We start from the raw sequence: 13,627 nt of genomic DNA on the forward strand, positions 1-13,627 counted from the left end.
CTGTATATTTTCTCTCTTCTCTATCAATAGAAATATGCTTTGCTGAGTATTTTTCACTCACTTCCAAACTACCACCTCTAGGATTCTCCCAAGGTCTAGTAACCCCAGATTTCTTTCCTAAACACTGCTTCGCTTCAGAACTGTCTCACATCTCGTATTTCTCTTCCTTTCTCCCAATCTCTCTCCCTCCTTCCATTCTCTCTGTTTCTTCCTCTCTTTGTACTGACCTGATAATTTTTTAAAGTTTTTGAGGGTGTGTTTCCACCCTGGTTACTTTTCATATTCTTTATATGTAAGTTTTATAGCTTTGAGGAAACATTTATTTCTTCCTCTCAGCTTCTTGGCTGAATCAACAAAGCAATTTCACATTTATATTTTTATCAACACTTTGATCTATATTTTTTTTGTCCAATTTTTTTCGGAGACACAGATCATTCTCTTTATGGTCATTGGAATATGAGTTAACTAGACTACCCCAAAAAGCATTTGTACTTTCTTGGACTAAAAAAAAAAAGCAGAATCATAGATTGCAAGGCCTAATTAATAATTAAAAAGCCAATACTTACTGCCCATGGTTGATGGGGTTGGCCTCATTGTGTTATAATCCTGTTAAGCATGTGAACAGACATGGTATTATAAACTAATTAATAAAAATTTAGATTTCTCCATGGATATCTAGATTTTAGGCAACAATGAATGGTTTGGGGATGAAAAGCAACAAGTAAACTAGGAGTTGGAAAAATCAGACATAGGTTTGCAACATAAATATAGCTTAAGTTAGGATTTATAGAATGAGTAGCCATTTATTAAGCAGAAAGTGGGAAAGGATATTCTAGGCCTAGGGAACAGTATGAGAAAAAGTAGCAGCAGTAATACAGAAGCTTTACCCATTTTGAAAGTATTTCAAAAACCTTATTTTAATCCCTTTGGAGGCCAGATTAAGATAGAATAGTATCGATTTATAAACTTACATAGAATTAATTAAAGTTTTATTTCTATCTGATTGCTCCTCACTTTTCCTATTAACAGCAAAAGTAGTCACAATTATAATCATTCTTATGAATTGTTAACTTTTTATGACCATGTTTAGTACTTCTAGTATATTGATTCATATGATCTTTGAAATAACCTATTTATTTACTTCAATTTTTTAGTGATGAAATAACTGTGACTTGTTTAAGTAACTTTCCTGATAAATTAAACTAGTGAATTACAGAGTGAGATACAAATCTTACACTATCTAGTTCCTAAAAAAATCTTGCCTCTATTAATATAAAATCACTTGTTCCTATTAATGTCAATACAAGGAATGTTTGCTGTTAGGAGACCAACTCAGCATACTTCCAAGGACAATATCTAGAAAAAGTAAACCAAATCCAGATTTTGTATTCCTTAAGAATAGCAAGTATTTTTTCTTTACTATGTTTTCGGATTACAAAAGTTACATATATTAGGAAATTTTCAAATAATGCACTATACATGTAATATATATTTTGTAAATATGTGTGTGTGTATAAACACATTATATATTAAGGCCGTGTTAATGAATAATCAGTTCATGAACAAAGGCTTAAAATGCATGAATAGTCCCAAAGTTTCAATCTTAAATTCCTGCGTATATGCAGATAACATGGTGATTAAAAGCTGTTCTTCACATTCTTTAGGAGGATTAAAACAAAAGCAAGGTTTTAGCAACACCAAAACAACCTAGGAACCATTGGAACTTAGGTGAACTTCAGAGAAAAATGATTTACTGAAATTCCTCTGCAGCTGGAAGTATCTGCTTAGCATGTTAAAAATGCAGACCATGTCAGGGAAGGAGCTAAATAATTTGTCATAACAATAGATCTCAGAACTCTGGGTTGACTAGAGCAACGCAAGTCTTAGGAACTTGTTCAGTTTCTCTCCAGTGCAACACCATTAAATTTAATTACAAAAAGAAACTTATTTTTGTTATACAAATAATATCCCCACGTAGCCTAATTTAAACTAATTGCCTACACAGTTTTCATTCCAAGGGGAAAACAAAACTAAAATAAGTGCTGACTTATTGAAAATGTCTTTAATTATATTATCACATTGAATCCTGCTTTGACCCTTCTTTAAAAGTTACTTTTAAAATCTGAAATGTTACAGCAGAATGTGGCATACCTGCAATTTGTAAAGCTTCACTCCTGCATGACCTATTTTACCATTTTTCCTTCTAACACAGAAAATACCTTTTTGTAGTAAAAGCCCTAAGTGACTACAATGGGACATGAATACTTGTGCTATTTTTCTTCATTTTCATTTCTTGTTATCTTATTATTTGTTAGGAGGTGAAAAACCTACCTGTGAATTCTGAGGTGAAAGAATAACTAATGTCTGGCCTTGGGGACTGAGGGATTTTTGCAGGCCAGCCTGCCTCAGGACTAGACAGTGTCAAACGTGCCTTCCACAGGACCCTGTGGTGTACCAACACTGGAACAAAGGCCTGGGCTTCTGATTTCTCTCGCAGCATGGAAGAAATAAGATTTTTAATTGGATTCAATCATGGCCTCACTAGAGCCATGTCACTGGCTCTTATAGGGAGGTAACTTTTAAATGACATCAGTCAAGTTGGCTGGAGGGCATCGCAACCCCTCATTAACTCTAATCTTGATGACTGGCTAGAGAAAGGGCTCCTGAGATGCCAATGGCATGGAGAAACAGAGCTGTCCACACAGTCTGTTAGAATTCCCTCAATTCCCTGTTAACTCTGGGTTGGGGAAAGGTGGCCCAACTTTTTCTCACTCCTGGTCCTAGTGCAAAAAAACATAGCTTCTTTGGAAAGTAATCATTTAGTGACTAGGATAGTAATCTAGCATACTTCAGACTCTCCAGAATTTTTGTATCCCCGTCACTGTGATAGCTATATACAAGAGGGTAAAAGTTTTAGGAGACTTTGAGAAGGACTCTGAAAATGTTTTTTGAGTTCAGTTTGGCAATGTGCCTCACCAGCATGATTTAGAAAGTCAGGTAGCTTTTTAAAGTTTGCTTCACTGAGGCAACACAAAGTTCCGATTTGTCCAAGACAGTGTTCTCATAGGCTTCCTTTGTAATCTGCTTCCTGAAAAGACCAAAAGGTTGTGTGTAATAGATGTGCAGAAGTTTCACATTTGAAGTCACACCAAGGTTTTTCACCTCGGTTTTGTTGATATCTTGGGTAGGATAATTCTCAGGGTAGAAGGGTTGTTCTGTGCATAGTAGAATAGAACGTTTAGCAGCATCCATGGCTTCCACCCATTAGATGCCAGTGGCTATTCCCAGTTGCAACAATCAAAAACCATGCCTTCAGATATTGCTAAATGTCCCCTGCAGACCAAATTCATCCCAGGTTGAGAACTGCAGAGATAGCTATAGATCTGTAAAACCAGCTGCTTTCCTTCGATCTTCCAAACCACTTAGTTGTAGCATGTAGAAAGGCCAAAACCATCAAATCGTCCCCTCAAATATTCCCCAACAGCATCGTCGCCCTGTATGTTCTCTGTAGGGAAGATAATGATTAATCAGAATGAAGAATTCTCCTTCATGGGTTGTATATGAGAAGAAGAGCCCATTGATCACAGAAAAGCAACAGAGAATCATCTTAATATTTTGTTTTCTCCCTGGATTTTTAAGCCATTCACAAAATTCCCCAATGATTATACACACTGATTTCACCCCAAATAGTATAACAAAGTGAAAAAGATTGGCATCTCTGTCTTTGTATTGTATCTGTGTCCTTTGGGGCCTTTGGGTCAAAATCTTCTGCTCAGTGCTGCATGTGGGATTGTTAATCATCAAAAGAAATTATGCTCTTGGCTTAAGACTGTTGCAAATAGCCCCTTACCCAAAACTTGCCTCCCCACCTCCAAGGAGGAGATAAGGAAGTATGTACAAAATGATGACTGGATTGTTAAGGACTTTTAGGAATATCATGACCAGACACACCTCAGTGAAATGATGGGAGTCAACAAATCAAGGATGAGGAGTTTCACAACCCTCCTCAGACTCCTGCTGATGTCTAGATGTCTGAGACTGACTGTTCAAATCCTGACCCCCATTCCCTCCTACTTCCCCACTTCCTTAGCATAAAAGAAGCCTGAAATCAAGCCTGAGTTAAGATGGTTCTTTAGGACGTTGGTTCCCTGTCTTCTCAGTCTGCTGGGTTTCTGAATAAAGTCACTTTCCTTGCCCCAACTCCTTGTCTTGCAACTTACTGGTATGTCCCGAGACAAGTGGCAAGAGGCTGGGCTCAGTAACAATAGGAGCTAGGAGGCAGCAGTCACTCCGGACAGTTTGGAGCACCACACAGTTCGGATCACACAGACAAGTCGTGGTGTCCAGGTGAGTAAGCACATGTGAACAGTTAGTTTCTTTCCACCTAAAGCACTGTGGGCGAACATACTGGTAACAGAAAGATACTACACTGACAATTAGACAGCAAAATAAAAATTATACATGTTTTCAATAAATACTGGGATTATCTCATGATTTTTGTTTGAAGAAGCAAATGTGAAAGATAAATATGGAGTAACACAAAAACATCTCAACTGCTAAGGAATTTTTAATAAAAGCCTGTATTCTAAATAAACAATAATATTGGTGTCAGAACGAGGTTAATATACCATCTCCTCTATTAAGAGCTTGCTTGAACCTTTGCAACTACTTAAAAAAGAGTTTGATTTTTTCACTTGAAAAATGGGAGAATGAACTGGACACTTGAAATGTCTTCTGGCCCTGTGTTTTATGTTTTATTCTTTAATGAGGCAGTTACCTATCTCTTCTCTATTATGTTGACGTATTAAATTCTGCAATTCACTATAAGGATAATATTTATCAGTAATTTCATAATCCTTGTCTTTATTGTCCAAAGATAAAAAATGATAAGGACATTAAGTTTTTTTGCAAACCAACTTTCAGATTTACCTTTGTCAGCAAACACACATGAAAATGCTGTGCAGGGAAATAAACACAAAAAATAAACGTTCATTTTTGTATTAAAAAGTTGATAATTTGCTTTGGAAGTTAAGGTAGGATAAATTTTGTCCTTCTGCCAGGATTCTTTTTGGAAACAGAGTTGCTATTTTGTTGTTGCTTTATTTTTGTTTCTTGTTTGGTCATCGGAGCCAAGATTCTTATTTAATGATTTAATTTTTGATAAGGAAACCCATGACCATATTTGAGCACATGATGGCCTGACCAAGGCCTCATGCCAGCACGGTCCTGAGGCTGAGGCACGGATGATGAGTTTTTACCGACTCGCAGCAGCAGTGTCATGAACGTGGTCTAATTAAAAAATGACCATAGGTGCGACAGCCATTCATTGGATTACTATACTCCTAAATTTAAATTTTATAGAAAATTTGGCAAGAGAGTCTGGTCATATAGTGTTAACTAATGCTCAGTTTTGATAATGGCTATCAACTTGGCTTTTTGGCAGTGTGATACAAAACGTTCTGTTACAAAGAATAAGCTTTACTGAAAACACAAAGTAATGTTCACAGATTTGCTGATAGCTCTGCAAAATGATGTGATATTCAGTGTTTATCCACAGATCTAAAGCAGCACAGAAAGTAGTGGAGCTGTATCTTAAAGTGGCCCCCACCAACTCCAGCCAGCTTGGACAAAATAAGCATAAGAAAGTATTTATATCAGCAGAAACATTTACATCATGTCATACTGCCAATAACATGCCGATTAAGATGCTCCTTTTGTAACAATGCGTCTTACTTTGGTTGTTGAAGGTAACATTGCTCTGCATAGAACAGAAAATGGTTTCTAGTAGCCAGTATATTCATATACTCCCCTGAATGCATCATGCACATTATCTCATTTAACTACCATTTACATCGAATGTTATGCCCATAGTACAAATGAGAAAACTGAAGCTTAGAGTAGCTGAACCCCTTGCCCAAGGACTCACAGCTAGCACACAATAAGACAAAACTGAAATATCATAACCGTATTTTCCTCACTCCAAGCTATGTTATTGGCCATAATCTTCAAAAACAAAACAATTTGAGTAGTTTGTACCTTCTGCGTATCACTTCTTTAAGTAAACATAGCCTTGTTCCCTTTATCCATCTATGTGTGAGATAGGCAGCTGAACTAGAGAACATGCTTATTACCTGAGGAATGAACGTGATTGCCATAGCTCCACTTAGGAAGCTTTGAGTGACACTGGCTGACCCAGGCAAGGAGAGCTTTTAAACCTGGTGTATTTTAAGAGTTATGTGTAAGATCCCATCAACTTTTGAAGACCACCAAATTGTTTTGTCATGATGGACATTTGCTTTAATAAATATTCTGCTAAAAGTCATATTTTCAATTTTTAAGAGATGGAAATGAAACAAATCAGTGTACAATTTATCTACTTTTCATTATCAAGGGCAAGACAAGGCTAGCATGCATATATCATTCCTGGACACTTTCTGCTATACTTCTTCAAGGATCTTATGCATATGATTTGCTTGTATGAGTTTTAATAATTAAGAAAGAAGCGTATTTGGGACATGTAAAGAATTTGAGCTGAGAAGTATTAAAGAGCGCATGAAAGTGTTAGGTGTGACTAAAAGCATCAGGTTTGAGGTCAGATGAGTTTGACCCAGCCTCCTCTTCATTAAATTAGAGTTAAAAATATGTGTTTTATAGATTTTGGTAAGATAATTCAGAATATCAAAATTGCTTAGCTGAGTGCTTGGCACATAATAACCACTCAATAAATGAGATTAGGTATTATGACAAGACAATTAGAAAGAACTCATTTTTAACTTAGCTTTCCTTTCCTATCCTTATTTCCAGCTACCACTGAAAAAGAAGATACTTCAAATTATAACTTACATGACAGAGGCCAGAGATGACTGTTACTCCCTGTGCAGATTTTTGCAGGAGCCTCTTAACGATCTTCCTGTTTCTGCACCCCATCCCTCTACAGTTTGTTCTAACCCCAGCAGCCAAAAGGACCGTTTTTTTTTTGAGAGGGCATCTCTCATATTTATTGATCAAATGGTTGTTAACAACAAAAAAATTCTGTATAGGGGGGTCAATGCTCAATGCACAATCACTAATCCATCTCAAGCCTAATTCTCATCAGTCTCCAATCTTCTGAAGCATAACGAACAAGTTCTTACATGGTGAACGAATTCTTACATAGTGAATAAGTTCTTACATGGTGAACAGTACAAGGGCATTCATCACAGAAACTTTCGGTTTTCATCACGCATTATGAACTATAAACAATCAGGTCAAATATGAATATTCGTTTGATTTTTATACTTGATTTATATGTGGATCCCACATTTCTCCCTTTATTATTATTATTTTCATTTTTAATAAAATGCTGAAGTGGTAGGTAGATGTAAGATAAAGGTAGAAAACATAGTTTAGTGCTGTAAGAGGGCAAATGTAGATGATCAGATGATCAGGTGTGTGCCTATGGACTAAGTATTAATCCAAACTAGACAAGGGCAGCAAGACATCCACGGATGCAGAAGATTTCTCTCAAAGCAGGGGGGGTGAGGTTCTGAGCCTCACCTCTGTTGATCCCCAATTTCTCACCTGATGGCCCCCCTGCGACTGTGCCTGTCTTAGGTTGTTCCTCCCTTGAGGAATCTTACCCGTCTCTGGCTAACCAGTCATCTTCCAGGGCCATACAGGGAAATGTAAAGTTGGTAAGTGAGAGAGAAGCCATATTGTTTGAAAAGGTTAGCTTTTTACTTCTTTGCAGATTTATGCCCTGTGGTTTCTATGCCCAGCACTTGTCTCGAGGTATCTTTGCCACCTGGAGGAATTATGATACTCGGTAAATTCGATATGAGGCACGAATTCTATTTAAGGGTTGTAATTAGGAAGGAAGAAGAAACGCTATAGAGGTAGCATATGGAAGAAAACATGGGAGGATTGATTATTTCTTTGACACATCTTCTTGTAGAGTACCTTAAGCATGTATAGGTTTTAAACTACTAACTAACTTGCGCTCACATATTAACACAATAGGGATATGGTGACATAAACAAAGCAAATCTATAATTACCAGCCATCTCCAGTGAAGCCAAGAAAACCAGTTAGGCACCCTAGGCATTTGTGACAATTTGTCTATGATATGATAGATATTGTCCAACTGCACTTGAACAGTCTGAGAGAAATCAGACAAATTAAAGCAACCCATTTCTGGAATCTGTTAACATACCATATGTTCTTTTAACCATAGATAGTCTATAGTCGTAAGATTTTGGAGCGCTGCAACTTGCACCCCTCCCAACTCCTGGTTGAGTTCCAACAGTACAGATCCAGTCAAATTCGTTGTCTCACTGTATGCACATGCCAGCCTAGACATCTCCCTCCTCATTCCAATGGCAAGTCCAGGAAACAGTGGGGTGGATGCAGCCACAACCGCAGCATCGTCCAGATCCCTGTGGAGGCTTTTTGATGATCATCCCCCGGCACAAGTCATCCAGAGAGTGCTGATGCCGGAAGCTTCTCCTCATATCGTATCTTAGTTCATTTTCTGGGTAGCCAAGATAGGCCTTGATCTTCTGCATAGAAACAAACAGACCCTTTGCCCACACTTTGACATGCCCTCTATACCACTGTGTAGAAATCATTGGAGGTCAGCACACAGGAACAGCTTTTGTTTTTTTTTTTATTAAGAGAAAGGAATATTATTAGAAAAGAGTACCTCCATAGCTGATCATCTGACACCCTTTAAGTGATCAACATTAAGGATATTTAAAGCATGCGTTGATCTTTGATTTACCAATAGTTTTATCCTATCAAGAAGTAATCCCCCTTTTCTTTCTTTCTTTCTTTCTTTCTTTCTTTCTTTCTTTCTTTCTTTCTTTCTTTCTTTCTTTTTTTCTTTCTTTCTTTCTTTCTTTCTTTTTTTTTTCTTAATCTTTAATCTACACTTACATGAATAATACTATGTTTACTATGCTCTCCCCTATATCAGGTCCCCCCTAAAAACCACATTAAGGTTACTGTCTATCAGCTTAACAAAATGTTGTAGAATAACTACTTGTCCTCTCTGCATTGTGCAGCCCACCCTCCCCTTTCTCCCTCCCCACCATGCATGCTAATCTTAATACCCCCTTCTCCTTCCCCTCCCTTATCCCTCCCAGCCCACCCATCCTCCCCAGTTCCTTTCCCTTTGGTACCTGTTAGTCCAATTTTGGGTTCTGTAATTCCGCTGCTGTTTTGTTCCTTCAGTTTTTCCTTTGTTCTTACACTCCTCAGATGAGTGAAATCATTTGGTATTTCTCTTTCTCTGCTTGGCTTATTTCACTGAGCATAATACTCTCCAGCTCCATCCATGTTGCTACAAATGGTTGGATTTTTCCACTTCTTATGGCTGAGTAGTATTCCATTGTGTAATGTACCACATCTTCTTTATCCATTCATCTACCGATGGACACTTAGGTTGCTTCCAATTCTTGGCTATTGTAAATAGTGCTGCGATAAACATAGGGGTGCATCTGTCTTTCTCAAACTTGATTGCTGCGTTCTTAGGGGTAATTCCTAGGAGTGGAATTTTGGGGTCAAATGGTAGGTCTGTTTTGAGCATTTTGATAAACCTCCATACTGCTTTCCACAATGGTTGAACTAATTTACAATCCCACCAACAGTGTAGGAGGGTTCCCCTTTCTCCACAGCCTCGCCAACATTTGTTGTTGTCTGTCTTTTGGAGGGCAGCTATCCTTACTGGTGTGAGGTGATACCTCATTGTAGTTTTAATTTGCATTTCTCTGATAATTAGCGATGTGGAGCATCTTTTCATGTGTCTGTTGGCCATCTGTATTTCTTTTTTAGAGAACTGCCTGTTCAGTTCCTCTGCCCATTTTATAATTGGGATATTTGTTTTTTGTTTGTTGAGGCGTGTGAGCTCTTTTTATATTCTGGACGTCAAACCTTTATCGGATCTGTCATTTTCAAATATATTCTCCCATACTGTAGGGTTCCTTTTTGTTCTATTGATGGTGTCTTTCGCTGTACAGAAGCTTTTCAGCTTAATGTAGTCCCACTTGCTCATTTTTGCTGTTGTTTTCCTTGCCCAGGGAGATATGTTCAAGAAGAGGTCACTCATGTTTATGTCTAAGAGGTTTTTGCCTATGTTTTTTTCCAAGAGGTTAATGGTTTCATGACTTACATTCAGGTCTTTGATCCATTTTGAGTTTACCTTTGTATATGGGGTGAGACAATGGTCCAGTTTCATTCTCCTACATGTAGCTGTCCAATTTTGCCAGCACTATCTGTTGAAGAGACTGTCATTTTGCCATTGTATGTCCATGGCTCCTTTTTCAAATATTAATTGGCCATATATGTTTGGGTTAATTTCTGGAGTCTCTAGTCTATTCTGGAGAATGTTCCATGTGCACTTGAGAAGAATGTATATCCTGTTGCTTTTGGATGTAGAGTTCTATAGATGTCTATTAGGTCCATCTGTTCTAGTGTGTTGTTCAGTGCCTGTGTGTCCTTACTTATTTTCTGCCCGGTGGATCTATCCTTTGGGGTGAGTGGTGTGTTGAAGTCTCCTAAAATGAATGCATTGCAGTCTATTTCCCTCTTTAGTTCTGTTAGTATTTGTTTCACATATGCTGGTGCTCCTGTATTGGGTGCATAGATATTTAGAATGGTTATATCCTCTTGTTGGACTGAGCCCTTTATCATTATGTAGTGTCCTTCTTTATCTCTTGTTACTTTCTTTGTTTTGAAGTCTATTTTGTCTGATAATAGTATTGCAACACCTGCTTTCTTCTCACTGTTGTTTTCCTGAAATATGTTTTTCCATCCCTTGACTTTAAGTCTGTGCTTGTGTTTGGGTTTAAAGTAAGTTTCTTGTAAGCAGCATATAGATGGGTCTTGCTTTTATATCCATTCTATTATTCTGTGTCTTTTGATTGGTGCATTAAGTCCATTTACATTTAGGGTGACTATTGAGAGATATGTACTTATTGCCATTGCAGGCTTTAGGTTCGTGGTTAACAAAGGTTCAAGGTTAGCTTCTTTAGTATCTTACTGCCTAACTTAGCTCGCTATTGAGCTGTTATATACACTGTCTGGAGATTCTTTTCTTCTCTCCCTTCTTATTCCTCCTCCTCCATTCTTCATATGTTGTGTGTTTTGTTCTGTGCTCTTTTAAGGAGTGCTCCCATCTAGAGCAGTCCCTGTAGGATGCCCTGTAGAGGTGGTTTGTGGGAAGCAAATTCCCTCAGCTTTTGCTTGTCTGGGAATTGTTTAATCCCACCATCATATTTAAATGATAGTCGTGCTGTATACAGTATCCTTGGTTCAAGCCCCTTCTGTTTCATTGCATTAAATATATCATGCCATTCTCTTCAGGCCTGTAGGGTTTCTGTCGAGAAGTCTGATGTTAGCCTGATGGGTTTTCCTTTATAGGTGACCTTTTTCTCTCTAGCTGTCTTTAAAACTCTTTCCTTTTCCTTGATCCTTGCCATTTTAATTATTATGTGTCTCGGTGTTGTCTTCCTTGGATCCTTTCTGTTGGGAGTTCTGTGTAATTCCATGGTCTGTCCTATTATTTCCTACCCCAGTTTGGGGAAGTTTTCAGCAATTATTTCTTCAAAGAGACTTTCTATCCCTTTTCCTCTTTCTTCATCTTCTGGTACCCCTATAATACGAATATTATTCCTTTTGGATTGGTCATATAGTTCTCTTAGTGTTGTTTCATTCCTGGAGATCCTTTTATCTCTCTCTATGTCAGCTTCTATATGTTCCTGTTCTCTGGTTTCTATTCCTTCAATGGTCTCTTGCATCTTATCCATTCTGCTTATAAATCCTTCCAGGGATTGTTTCACTTCTGTGATCTCCTTCCTGACATCTGTGATCTCCCTCTGGACTTTATTCCATTGCTCTTGCATTTTTCGCTGCATCTCATCCCATTGCTCTTGCATTTTTCTCTGCAGCTCTGTCAGCATGTTCATGATTTCTATTTTGAATTCTTTTTCAGGAGGACTGGTTAGGTCTGTCTCCTTCTCAGGTGTTGTCTCTGTGATCTTTGTCTGCCTATAGTTTTGCCTTTTCATGGTGATAGAGATAGTTTGCAGAGCTGGTACGAGTGACCGCTGGAAGAGCTTCCCTTCTTGTTGGTTTGTGGCCTTCCTCTCCTGGGAGAATAGCGACCTCTAGTGGCTTATGCTTGGCAGCTGTTTACAGACAGGGCTTCTGCTACCAGCACGTTTGCTATGGAGTTTATCTCCACTGTTGCTGTGGGCATGGCCTGGCTGGGGCTGCTCCTCCAAAGTGGTGGAGCCCCTTTGGAGGGGGAGTGGCCAGGAGGCTATTTATCTCTGTAAGGGGCCTCTGCGCTCCCTGTTGCCCAGGGGGTTAGAGTGCCCAGAGATCCCCAGATTCCCTGCCTCTGGTCTAAGTGTCCTGTCCTGCCCCTTTAAGACTTCCAAAAAACACTCTCTAAACCAGAACAACAAGAGCAACAATGAAAGAGGAAAAAGAAAAAGGAAAAAATGCACGATTTTCTTTGTCCTCAGGCACCGGTCCCAGGCACCTGCTCACCAGTCCTGCTTCCCTGCCTCCCTAGCACCAGGGTCCCTGTCCCTTCAAGGCTTCCGAAAAGCACCCGCCAAAAAAAAAAAAAAAGGGAAAAACATGCGATATTGTTTGTCCTCAGGCGCCGGTCCCAGGCACCCGCCCACTGGTCCTGCTGCCCTGCCTCCCTAGCACTTGGGTCCCCATCCCTCCAAGGCCTCCAAAAAACACTTGCCAAAAAATAAAGGGAAAAACACGCGACCCTCTCCGTCCCCAGGTGCCAGTCCCAGGCACCTGCTCACCGGCCCTGCCTGCCTGCCTTCCTGGCACTGGGGTCCCTGTCCTCCTAAGGCCCCCAAAAAGCACTTACCAAAAAGAAAAAAAAAAGGAGAAACGCGCGATTTTCTTTGTCCTCAGGCGCCGGCCCCAGGCCCCCGCCCACCGGTCCCGCCGTGCTGCCTCCTTAGTATTGGGAGAAACGTGTGATTTTCTTTGTCCCCAGGCACCCGTCTCAGGCACCCACTCACCAGTCTTGCTGCCCTGTTTTGCTGGTATTGGGGTCCCTGCAAAAGGACCCTTTTAAACACAAATCAGATCATGTAATTCCTCTGCTCAAAGCCTCTGATTATTTCCCTTTATCACTTGTAAGAAAAACTGGAGATTTTACAATAACCTACAAAGCTACTGCTGTGTATTCTGGCCTTTGTTACTTCTCTGACTTCACATTTTATTATTTTTTTCCTCTTGTATATGTTTATGTTTGTGTATGTACATATATTATTATGATGAGGATGAGGAATTTGCTAAGGAAACATGGAGACTGAGAAATCCTTTAATCTGCCATCCAAGAAAGCTGGTGATATAAGTCAGTCTAGTCTGAAGTCCTGGAAACCAGAGGAGTTGATGATGTAAATCCTGGTCCAAAGGCAGGAGAAGGTGAAAGGCGATGGCCCAGTTTCAGAAGCCAGGCAAGAGAAAGAGGGATGAATTCCTCCTTCCACAGTGTATGGGCTGATGCCCAGTCCCACTGGGGAAGTCAGTCTATTTCCCCAGTCCATCAGTTCAGTGGCATCAGGGAGACCAAACTCCCAGAAAAGATGTTTGGTCCGGCACCCGTGGTCCA

Source organism: Manis javanica, chromosome 4 (assembly GCF_040802235.1).
Source record: "Manis javanica isolate MJ-LG chromosome 4, MJ_LKY, whole genome shotgun sequence".
Taxonomy (NCBI): domain Eukaryota; kingdom Metazoa; phylum Chordata; class Mammalia; order Pholidota; family Manidae; genus Manis; species Manis javanica.